General features: G+C 31.7%; 1 long non-coding RNA gene across 2 annotated transcripts; it reads right to left on the bottom strand.

The window, feature by feature from the left end:
* Positions 1 to 216: 216 nt before the first annotated feature.
* On the bottom strand, positions 217 to 2,227 carry LOC111895590 (uncharacterized). 2 transcript variants are annotated; one of them, XR_002851638.3, is made up of 5 exons: positions 2,072 to 2,227; positions 1,930 to 1,987; positions 1,609 to 1,834; positions 817 to 954; positions 221 to 731 (listed from the first exon to the last, which is right to left on the bottom strand). It is a non-coding gene; the product is annotated as an uncharacterized LOC111895590 (long non-coding RNA). The 2 variants fall into 2 exon arrangements; XR_002851637.3 differs by having other exon boundaries at positions 217 to 731; positions 817 to 1,834.
* Positions 2,228 to 13,261: the final 11,034 nt, after the last annotated feature.

Genomic DNA, 13,261 nt, shown 5'->3' on the forward strand with positions numbered 1-13,261 from the left:
AGCATCATACATTTGTTTCTTTTTCACAAAATAGCATTATACTTTTGTTTTTATCACAAAATAAACATCAAACTTTTGGGTTAAGAATGGAAGTAGGTTGCCATTTTGGGTAAAAAATGAAACTTTGTTGCCATTATGTGTTATAAATGAATGTAGGTTGTAATTATAGGTTAAAAATAAAACATTTGCTTCCTAATTGGGTAATATTTCTTAGATTGCTTTTGTCATGATTGATATGTATCCTGGAACCCATGGATATAAATTTGGTAATAAACCAATAATGGAATTTTTTAAGTATTTGACCAAACTAACCACAAATCTTGGATGACAATTTAGCTAAATTGCAACATAACACTCAAAATTTATTTTTGGTTATCCAACAGTTGATGGCTCTTTAATATCACAAAAGCAATTGTCTTACAATCTCATCCATTGAATTTGGTAATGATAACATCCCAATATTAAATGAAATACATCTAAAAAAATTCTTTTACAGAAAAATTACAATAGATAAAAAAAATTCTACTGATCCCAAACCATCTCCCCAACAGCATCCAAAACCCACCCAATTGTAGAATAGCAAATGGTGGAGGAGCAGGTCAAAATATATATCATTTCTTTGCAGCTGGTCCCCCAAGAAAATAAGCAGGAACGGGTCATCGTATAACCCATTAGAACCCTTACAAATTGTTCCATCAACAATGCACTCTTTGCATTTTTCTAGCCCCAAACTATACACATTGCATCATGACAAAAGTACATGATAAGAATCATACAAAAAAACAATAAAAGATAATATAAAATGGCATAACATACCAGGCAAGTGAGGTTTCCGGTTTGGAAGGAGAGAGTAAATGAGAGTTATGATCAAGTGTAACCTTATATAGTATATTTGACTATATTGTTGGCCCTTCTACATCTCTTTCTGAATTTCAAACATCTCATCCTGTTAAACTTGAAACACGCACACAAATACAACATAGAGGATGTTTGTAAAAATATAATTATGCGCTAAGTGGGTTTTAACCAAGATGACTAGATAAAGTTTATGAAGAAATTAAATGAAACAACAAAAGATACCATGGATCAATAGAGAAATTCCAATTTTATTTGTTTGTGTTTGTTTGGAATGGAGATAGTACAAGTTCATATGACTAGAAAGATTATTCAGCCAAAATTGTTGTGAATTCATATTTCATCCAAGAATGATTGTCATTCATCTGCTCTTTTTTTTTTCAAAATTCCATTTGTTTATATATGAATGGATACATCTAGAAGAATACATGATTATAAGCATAAGTTCATGGTGTGCTCTATTCACGAAATCAAAGCTGGTTAGCACAAAATTAAAATTCAATTTGCTACAACTCAGCTTCCAAAACTTGACTTTTTGAGTTACTCAAAGTACTTGCAAGTAACAACAGACCAGTTTCAAAATCTTATTGACAAGTATAACAAAACTACAAAACTGAAAAAAATAAAATAAATAAAAGAACAATACCATATCCAATTTTTCTTTATGTATTATCTAGATTCTTGACACCAGAATAAGAAATTCTGAAAGTGACATGAACAATGAGTCTCTTAAATGCGAGAACGCGAAATTACCTGCAGAAACCAACCACAAGAAGAACTGGAGTGATAAGGCACTGACGTCTAATAGGGAAAGGAGGACGGTGGTGAATTACTGAAAGGGATGATTGTTGCGGGAAGGGAAGCGGGAACCAAAAGCATTGGGGATTTGGGGGGAAGAAGAATTCCCATATTCTCCAACACCAGTGAGCTCTCCTGACCAAAATTGATTCGGAAACAAACGAGGTATTATGTCGAACACCTGGAATGCATATGAAATGGTACCACAAAGAATAAAGAATGAATTCCATATTTACAAATTCGTAATTACACTAACATGGATACACATATACATACATCAAGATGTCGTAAACCAGAAACTTGATAAGCAATCAAATTGACGCATCAACTTGTACTAAAAGAGGGCAAAAAGTGAATGAGAAAAAAGAAAAACGAAGTGAAAGAATAATATAATGAGGGATTAAATCGTTTAACGCACCAGAACCATGGTCGTCTATGGTAGATGATAAAGCAAAAGGTACCTCCTTGATTCCGTGAACATTAGAAATAAAATGACAAACATGTTCCTAGGTCGTCTACGAGGAACCGATGTTCTCTCGGAAAAAGGAAATTGTTTTTTTGTTCAGAAAAGTAAACAAATGATCAAAACTACGTCGTTTTAACGAATGGGTACCTAATCATTTATACCCTTAAGGGTATATTCACTTTTCCCTATATATATATATATATATATATATATATATATATATATATATATATATATATATATATATATATATATATATATTGAATGATATCCATAGTTATAATTTCTTTTTTATGGAAACTAATTAAATTCGTCATTAATATCAGCTATAATATTCTTTCAGAATGAAATAACATCTAGTTTTTTATGTACGAGTTCATATTTTGTTTCATGACTCACCACTCAAAATACAACAAAGTTGCCTAGACATATATAATGAGAGTTTATTCTAGAAGAATGAGAGTATCTTTTAAAAGAATGATCATTCTTCATATTCCATGCAACTTTGTTGTATTGTAAGTGAGTGGGTCCATAAACAAAATACGAACTCATACATGAAAACTTAGATGTGAATTCATTCTGAAAGAATGTTATTGCTGACATTAATGACGAATTTAATTAGTTTCAATAAAAAATAGAATTATAATTATGGATGTAATTCAATATACATACAATTATGGAAATCATTTAATATCTATCTTTATTTAATTAAATAATTATTTAATGTTACTAAACTCCCATTGGTACAATCTAGCATACAATAAATATAAGAAGCACATGAACCTAGCCTTATATATATATATATATATATATATATATATATATATATATATATATATATATATATATATATATATATATATATATATATATATATATATATATATATACTAGTTTATAACCCGTGGAAACCACGGTTACAAAATTAATTAAATATTAATAGTAAAAAATTCAAAATTATTAATTAATTATTTTGTATAAAATTTTAAATACATTATTAATTAAGAGATTTTTTTTATTAGTTATGTAAAATTATAATTATTGATTCAAATAAATATGTGGAATTAATTTATCATATATTAGACTCTTTTTATTTGTGAACTAATGAAAACAATAATATAAAATTTAAAATTTAAAATAAAGAATAAATATATTGACAAATAACATCACATTAATTAGGAGGTTTAATGAATTTAAAATAGAGAATTAATAGAATGATAAGTGGCATCATATTAATTAGGAGTTCTAATATTATGACACTTGGCAAAAGGACTACTCTTTTATTAGTATATATATATATATATATATATATATATATATATATATATATATATATATATATATATATATATATATATATATATATAGGGTTATGTTATAATGTGGATGACATCTATTGTGTGGTCGTAAGAACAATTTTAGACCAACAAATGAAAAGAATGAGTGGCTATGATGCGATAGTCTAGGATATTACAATGTGGTAACATGTACCCTATAATCACTCAAATTTCATTGAAAAGGTATTTAAGTCAATTAAAAGATATTTAAAAAAGAAAAAAATTCGGATTTTAAGAGATTATTGATTCTCCTAATTTAAAAAATCTTATTTTTTTTGTTTTTTAGAATTAATTCAGTTTCAATTCTAATGTAATTTTTAATCATAACCGATTTTATTATGTCAGAATTACATTCTGTTAGAATGATATTTTATAAGAATATCAACAATAAAATAAAAATAAATTGAATCATTCTCTTAGAATGAGAACGTAACATATCATTCCAATGGTAAAATGTTAATATAAACGGTATTATTTCAGAATGTGATAATAATTTTGTGATAATGAACTTAAAGTACAATTAGAAAGTGAAATACATCAAAAGAATAAAAATCTTTTTTTTTTTGACATTCTTGAATGACTTCTTTTTTCCTTATTGGTTCGTTTACTCCAGGTATGCAATCAAGCACAATTACAAAGCTTCATTTTTGAAATAATACTACTTCATTCTTGAATTCTTTTGCAAAAAAAAAATCGTCATTCTTGAAACAATCTTTATTCTCTTTATTTGTTCATTCCTAGCTGCCTGATGACGTTCTTGCAAAATATGATTCTTGCAGAACGACATTCTATGAGAATAACTTTATACGGGGCGTTGTAGAAGGAGATGAACTCTTGAATGACAGGTGATCCCTTGGTAAATCTTGAAACCTGTGAAAAATATGAAAAAAAAAATCGTGAAAAACATTAGCTACTTGCAATAGCCAATAAGAAAACATATGGTTTAGAAATGAAGTTTTATGGCATAATTAAGATAAACTTGACATCTTCAAACTTCATAGTTACTAAAAGCTATGTGGGTTATGACCATCCTATTTTCAAGAACTGATGTGGTTTATTCATTGCCTTCTAACACACTTAGAAACACCATTGTGTATATATACACACAAATGAATCCACATAAAAACATCAATTCTACAGAAATTGATATGTACAAGAATTAGGTGCACTCATATAAGAATAGACTTAACTGGTACATTTAAGAAAAAATTAAACAACAAAACACGGAATTATGTTAAGATGTGGACGAAGGGAAGAATAGAATAATAGAAAAAGAATAACCAAGATTATTCTGCTATTAGACAATTCAGAAAAAATAAATAAGAAGCTTAAACCTGCATTTAGAAATTTATTTAAATGAGAGATTACCTTTTGTGAAACGAATTTACATATTGACATTGTAATTCCGAAAACTGTGAAATTAATTAGAACAGGGGAGGAGTAGGTGGACGGAAGGAGTCAATCGACAGGCTGGAGGTGTGCGACATTGGCGGAGGGCGGTTTAGAGGTAGGTTTCGTTGGTATTAGGTGAAGGAATCAGTAGCAGCATCTACGGTCTGGAAGGTGGCTGACGGTGGAGATAGACGAGGAAGGATCAGTTGTTGTGTGAGGAAGAAGAAGAACGATGTTTCCTTTTTAATAAGGTGAGAAAACTAGGTTAAGTCAATGTAGTTAGCATAATTAGAGGAGAGTATTTGTGGATGTTATTTTTTTTAAATGAAATTACCGAATTATCCTTATTAATTTAATTAAAGATTATTTTTATTCTGAATTCTTATTGGTCCCTACGATTATACAATAATTAGTCATCCACATTTGAACATCTTTCTTTCTTTCTTTCTTTCTTTCTCTCTCTTTCTCTCTCTCTCTCTCTCTCTCTCTCTATATATATATATATATATATATATATATATATATATATATATATATATATACACATCTGAGTTGGTCCTAAAGAATTAAATATACTTAAAGGTCCAGGACGAACAAGAAAAAAAAGGCACTTGTCATTAGTATAAGGTTGTTATTTTTAAATAAATATATATAATAATAAAAATTGGGCCTTCTACAGCCGTCCATTCCACCCCCCCCCCCCCCCCCCCCCCCCCGGCCCCTTCAATGCCCCCATGATATACATAATTAAGGCAAAAAAGTTAATAATAATAAATCCAACTTTTATTCTTTTTTATACCTGAATAAGAGAAGTTGATCTATTCTTCTCCTCATTCTCACAAGCCAAAGAACTTGAATTCAAAGGGTTCTTCATTGTTACACTTTGATAACCTAATAAACCCTATAATTGTTCTATTAATTTTCGTATTCAAAACAAACTTACACCTGATAAGGAAAAAAAATATACAACAAATGACTGCTAAGCCCTTGTAATCATCCATAATTTCCAAAAAAAGAACGAAGTACCTTTGAAGCTTCAAATGATTTAACCACCTTCTAATTTTAATACTTCATTGATGCCAAAATAAGATGATATGACCATGATTCGAAGAATGTTTATTTTATAATTTTTTTCCTTCAATATTTGAAAATACCCTTTCTCTTTATTCACTTTTCTATAGCTATCGAACCAATTAGTCAACCAAGTGTTTTCTCCATTTACTCCTAATTTTGTTCGAATTTCCCTTATTTATTTCTTCTTTTCATTTCTATAAACACATTATATACATATGTGTAAACTATAATAAGATAATAATAGAATGTTTAAACTAGCTTTCCACTCGGGAGGTACTATAGGCAGTCCGTCAACATATAGTACATACAAAAACATTATTATGTGAGATGGACATATGGTTATTCTTATCACATATAAAATTAGGAAATCAAAGAAAAACATGCAAACATGATGATGTTATGTTGAGTTGCTTTTAGCCTTTTACACTCAACCCAACATAAGGTACGTCTATTCCAATCAACGCACGTTGAAAATACACAAGCAGTTGTAAGAAATGAAATTCAAATTCATGTAATGTATCTCTGCTATGCCTTTGCACGAGTTATTTGGGATAAGCAACTAAATTCACGAGGAAACAAATTAATAATGACCTTAAATTTATCATACTTTCTAGATAAGTAATCCCCAAACGACAAAGTTGATTACGCAAAAAATACTTATTTTCTCACACTTCAACCAAAATCAAATACAAAAAGCATGAATCAAAATATAAATTTCATAAATATAACTCAACTGACTGAAAGAACACAAATTCAATTAGTTCAGGAGGGTTGAGTTACCTCCACCTGCTAATGTGCAACCCTTAGTTTGCTTCTATCAAACATGGTTTCTAGGTCATAGCCAATTTAAAATTTCATCATTGATAGGCTCCTTATATCTATACAAATAAGTAAAACAGAATAAAATTAATTACCACTACAAAATGGGTAAAATAAATTGGATAAAGGATTACAAAAAGTCGGTTTTGCAACCGGATTTGTTGTGAGTAAGTTATATGTTAAACATCTATTCTGAATTGGTAAGTGTGGTGTAAGGTATCACCCCTTTTATCTAATGCCCATGCCACTTTTAGTCAGCTTTTTAGTCAGCGAGATATTATTGATTATCTAGTAGCCAGGATCACCCTTTTTCAAATTGTTAGATCATAATAAGTAGCCAGACTCTTTTATTATACAATTCAAATCATTGATAACCTCATATATCTAATCATTTTATTCATGCATTTTATGTTTAATAAAGAAAAATTCGAACTTCTTTTGTACTTCAATCATGTTATAACTAGAATCCTTTTTAATTCCTAATTCCTTCAATCCACTCCAAATTCCAACAACATTATCCCATAGACTAAATGTGGTTATTCTTCCTTGGTTTTCATTAACGTTCTAAAATCATTTAACAAACATCCAATAAGAGCCATTAAAGAGTTATACTTGATCTAGCACCTATTAAATACTTCATGTATACCATAAGAAAGAAAAATTCAATGAAGAAAAATGAGAAGTAATATGATATATGTGGGCATTACTTGATATACACAAATTTGCAATTTAAAAATGTGAAAATTTGACTTAAAGTAGATAGTAGAGAAACATGAAAAAGACATACCTTGGTAGCTATTTCAAATGATTTGAGATAAAGTTCACTCACTGGATCTTGAAATAGAAATACATTTCATAAAACATAAATTCATTGGACGTATAAGTACAAATAAAAGTAATCACAGGGCTATATATTTATAAAGAATACCTCATCAACAACCTTTTGAAAGTAAGTATAAGCTGAATCAAAATAGCATTTGCTTCATTTTTATCAGAAGTAAAAAAAACATAAGAAGTTTGTTTATTATCCATATATCATAAGGCATCATGTTTCCTTGGATCAATCGCTAATGCTTCATCTAATTTCAATATAGAATCTACAAGACCGAATCAATAAAATCATGCACACTCAGATACACACACCAATACACACACCAACACATACCAACAAAAGTTTTAAAAGGGCCATTTCACATATAGGGAGACAAAACTAGAGATATTAAAGACAAAATATCAATAAGCCACTTATACAAAGATAACAAAATTCAACTACGAATTAAACTGAAAAACATGCTTTTGGGGGGAAGAAAGATTATGGGTTCGATGAAAATTGAAGAATTTACATCATCTGTTGAAAAAAAAAAGAAATTAGGGCTCAGATAATCAAACATGAAAAATGGATCATTCAACCACTTTTTCTGCTAACCTCACCATCTCCCCTTCATGACGATTATTGAACTTTCTAGAACCCAAAGAAGAGGCTTCGTTTGATGGCATGTAGGGATTTTGTGATCTCATAGTTTTTTCCAACTATGAATCGAATTTGGGAAGAGATAGATATGAGAAGAAGACAGTGGGAAGCACAACTGGAAGAAGAGGATTGAAACAAATGGAAAACATGGATTACATCCAGATTTAAGGATAGAGAATGTGGGATTCGTCGACGGTTGAAGGAGATACCTCGGATGGTTTTAGGGTGTATTAATCGAAATAGAGAAAGATAATCTTCCCATCTTTAAAAGTTACATTGAAGAAGGCGGTGAAATATTTATTGACAGTGACAGCGGACAAGGGACCAAAACTGTCAATCCCTACAACTATTGTGGTGAAATTTGGAATTGCAAAAGGTTACTATTCATAACAGTTTCCAATATATATATATATATATATATATATATATATATATATATATATATATAACAAAGAATGGAAGAAATTAAGTAATATGTGATTAAAAATGTTTAATTAAAAAAAATATTATATGAATATAAACTTTAGTTCCGGTCTTTTTTAAGACCAGATCGACCTTGGACCAATATCACATTTGTCTCGAAATGTTTTGTTTTTTTTTAGGACCACTCTCGGAGTAGTTCATTCATTTTTTCGAACCAATCCGGTCTTTTTTCGGACCTCTATTTTTCAGTCCAATCTTGTTTTACACGATTTTGGTCTTGATCTTTTTTGGGACCAATCCATCCTTTTTGTTCATATATAATGATAGCACAGGATAATGGGCTAAGCTTGATTCTTGTATCCTGAACATTTAACAATGATTTCTCGATGGGCCTATATTGATATCTTGACTCGGTATCACATATTCACCTAAAAGGAAAAAGGGTCAAGGATATCCAGGTGAGGCCCAAGGAAACTTGATAGCTCACTGATGGATTATGTGGGTTAAAATTAACATAGAAACAAGTTGCTTTCGACAAGAGTTTTACAACTTTTACAGGTTGCTTCATTGAAGATGCTCCTAAATCAACTAACATGGCAAGTTTTTATCTTTTTTGAAATGTTTATTACTGATTTTATGGTAGCCAAATTTATTCTTGGTAATCTATTATAGAAAGTCATTCATATGTTAACTTTTAATCATTCGATAACATCTTTCTCTATTCACTTCTTGGAGATTTATCATTACATCTTTCTCTCTTCTCTTTTTGGAGATTTATCAGTCATATATCATTCTAAAAAAAATTGACGTTTCATAGTATTTTTTCCCGATTTTAGGTTTCTACTTTATATCGTTATGTTTCATTGTCCTTTTTGTTGATTTCTTGTATTCTTTGCATGGTCATATTTATCATTGGTGTTCAATTGTCTTTGTTCTGCATTTATCTTTTTATAACAAGTGATATGAGAGTGTTCAAATATCTGAATCATACATACAAGTTGAGGTTTGTTTCTTACCGTTTCGAGGTGATTGAGGTGCTTTGTGTTACCAATTGATTGCCTTTCTTGGCCAAAGGGGCATTCGGGAAGTGACTAGTCACTTCTGGCGAAGCTTCTTGTTAGGAACCGAAGGCTGTTCATGGAGATTCCATAAATATTCCATTCCAAAGAAAAGTCGACTTTTCTTGAACTCTAAACTCTAAAGAGGATTCATACTTTCCGTTCTTCTTTCGATGTGTGGCCGTTTGAAGGTTCTATGTTTTTCTTCATGGGTGATTTTTCTATCTTGGATGTCTGATTTTCATAAGACCGTCAAGCTTTCTTTAATCGATTAAAGTTAGCCTGTCATTCTATTTCCCATATTATATTAATATTAATTATTAAAATCTTAACACTCCAACTGTGATCACTTTTTTCGAAGGCCACAATATCTTTTTTTTTTTTCATGTCACCCCCGTTATCACTTTTCTTAAGTCTAATACCATCCCCTTAATGTTTTTGTATAAGCAAAACAGATTATCACATCCAATAATTCAATACATAAGGACATAATATGGCGAACCTCTTGGGAGGTGAAAAGCCACCAAAATGGATGGAAGTAAGAAGAATAAAGACGCTGGCGAAGAAGGATGGAAAAGATGTAACGACGTATTTCGTAACAAACATATCGGACGAGGCCAGGAAGATCGAACTATGGAAGATATATGCCAAATACGGGAACCTTTTACATGTATACTTAAAGATAAGAAGAAGGAGGAACGGTTAGAACTTCATGTTTGTAAGATTCAGAGGTGTTCAAGACATAAAAGGTCTTGAAAAGCAATTGAACGACGTCATATACAAAGGAAGAGTATTGAAGGCAAACTTATCCTTGTATGGGAGGAAGGAGAAACCACATGCAAAGAGCGCATCATGGAGGCACACGCAACCAGCCAACAAGCACAGTTTGAGAACTGGGATGAGAGACCAGAGAACATTCGTGGAGGTGACAAGACCAGATGAACGAGCAGGAATAGTCCCACCCTCAACCACACTCCCGCCGACTCTGCCGCCACAACCTTCTATTCTCCTGCACCAAGAATTGGAAAACTATCACTAGCTTGGGAAGTCCACACTAGTTGGTGAGGCAATATTGTTAGACCATTGAGTGCTTCTCCCCAAATTGCTTTTCATTAAAGAAGGGCCAACCATTGAGATAAAATACCGTAGAGGTCTAAAGTTTCTCCTCAATTTCGACAATTCCAAGGATACCAAGGATTTTTTGAATAATGAACAAAGAGGGAATGAGAATTCCAAAAGGGGAAGTATGGAGACCAACTAGAACTCAGTTTTGATAGGGTCGCTTGGATTAGAATCGTGGGGTGATCAGACTTTGCGTCCATCACCGGCCGTTACAAAAGGACGATTTCAACCTCTGACGATGTTTACCATCTGGTCCTATCATGTGTAAAAATAGGGATAATAACAAGGAACAAATGGATTTACGAGGAGCTTACTATGTCCACTGAAGAAAAACTGTTCAAAGTCAGCATTGTAGAGTTTGACGAGGATTGGTTCCCTTTTCATTTTCGTTTTGACTTGATGGAGGAATTCTATGAAGTGAACATAGATATGGATGATGAAGATGAAGAAGGTATATCGGATATGTAGAGGGAAGAAGTTAAGGATAAAGTGATTATGGTGCAGAATTATAAGTTAATCTCATGGGTGTTGATGAAGCTCAACAATAATAGGTAGCGAAATTGTTAAGGAAATGTAACAACAATATATATTGTTAAATGTAAGCAAGTTAGAAAGATACTCGTTGAATCATAACATGGTTTTGATGAGAATTGTTATCGAGATTTGAGAAAGTAAAGTTAGATTTGAGTGATTGAAGATTAAGAACACAAGGAGTAAATATTAATCAGATCTCATAATGATAAAGACTGATTACAAAATAAGCAGAGAAGAGATATCTGTTACGAAAAAGACCCTCTCTACTTCTAACCTCAATCCCTATTTATAGGAAACATGAGTATACAAAAAATATACTAAGTCTAGACATTTTAACTTCGCATAACAAATGACTTAGTAAAATAACATAAAATGCGAAACTATACAATACACTATTTTCGACTTTTTACAATTTTACATCTACATTCTCCCCCTTTGTAAACAGTCGATGCAATTCAACCCATAAGCTTTTGAACTGCAGAGTGGATTGTCCTTCGCACTTCTCCATACCAGGAGATCACCTTCTTGAGATCTTTCTTGTCTCCTTCATTATTCTTCTTGCAGTTATTCATACGTACAATAAAGTGCGTATATTGCGAAGAATTATATCTTTCAATTTCCGAGACTTTGAACAAAAATTTCTTCGGTTTTCCTTTTGTGTCTCTTCTAGAAAACACCATGCCAAATGGTTTAGGCATATTTCTCCAACTACATACTTCGACAAAGCTGATTGAGATAAAGTTTCTTCCCAAGGAACTTTTACTTCTCTACCCAGCACATTAGCTAGTTCATCATCTGTAAGGGCCAAACAGTCGAAATAGTTGTCGATGAATGTCTTCACATGTGCGAAGCCTACCTTGAACACATCTGTCTCAGAGCCTTTGAGATTGTTTTCTTCCATATGCTTCAAGATCAGAGCCACTTGAATTAAGTCATTGCAATTCATCAATGGAAAATCAGCTACTGTGAAGTCATACTGCTTGTTGTCTGCTCTGATAACAAAATAATGGAAATTTTGAAGCATGTCTTCAAACAAAATATCTTTCTTAATTGTTAGCACCTTTTTGATCTTCATTAAAGACCAAACATCATCTGGATTCTTCCCCAAGACTGCATGAAATCTGATTCTCATGTGAGTATAATCATTAGGATTATCAAACTTCTCACTAATATGATATTGAGCAGTGATGAACAACATTTCATTTATTGGGAAATCCAATTGACAATGATCTGAGTTCGCAATATCATAACTTCTTTTCGGCTTCTTCTCGAACTCATACATCTCCCTTCCCACAACTTTTGACTCTATTGTTTCGTAAGAGTAAAGTTTAGCAGGATCTCCTTTGTTCATGGAGGGAGGATCACTTGCTCTCTGCCTCATTATGCTTTGGATTTGCCTCATCCTCTCTAACTCTGCTTCAGCCTCAGCTTTCTTTTCCTCCTTCGATTTTTCATATAATATTCCTTTTCCTTTTCCCTCCACTCCTTTTTGAGTTCTCGAACTCGAACCTTCTTCTTTTTCTCCAATAACAATACCTTTGGAAACTGTTTTTGTGGTAATTGTAGTTGAAGAAATTGGCTTCGTAGGTATAGGAAGAGTGGCTATAAGCTGAGTCGATATCACTTTTCCAACAGTTTTTACCTCCTCTTCTTTACTTCGACTTTTCTCTCCCCCTTGCACCCCTTTGAAAGCAGGTGGAGCACTTTTCGGTAGTAAAGAAGTGAAATTTGTAAGTGGAGCAAGGGCTTTTTGAATTGCTTGTTCTAAAGTATTAATCTTTAGAGACAAGAATTCAGGAGTAAGGATTTGAGTTGATGAAGATTGCGAAACTGTTGTTTTAAGCTCAGTCACCAGCTTTGTCAGCTGATCAAACTTCTCCTTTGTTTCTTCTTTATGAGCTTCAAGAACAGG

Source organism: Lactuca sativa, chromosome 7 (genome assembly GCF_002870075.4).
Source record: "Lactuca sativa cultivar Salinas chromosome 7, Lsat_Salinas_v11, whole genome shotgun sequence".
Taxonomy (NCBI): Eukaryota; Viridiplantae; Streptophyta; class Magnoliopsida; order Asterales; family Asteraceae; genus Lactuca; species Lactuca sativa.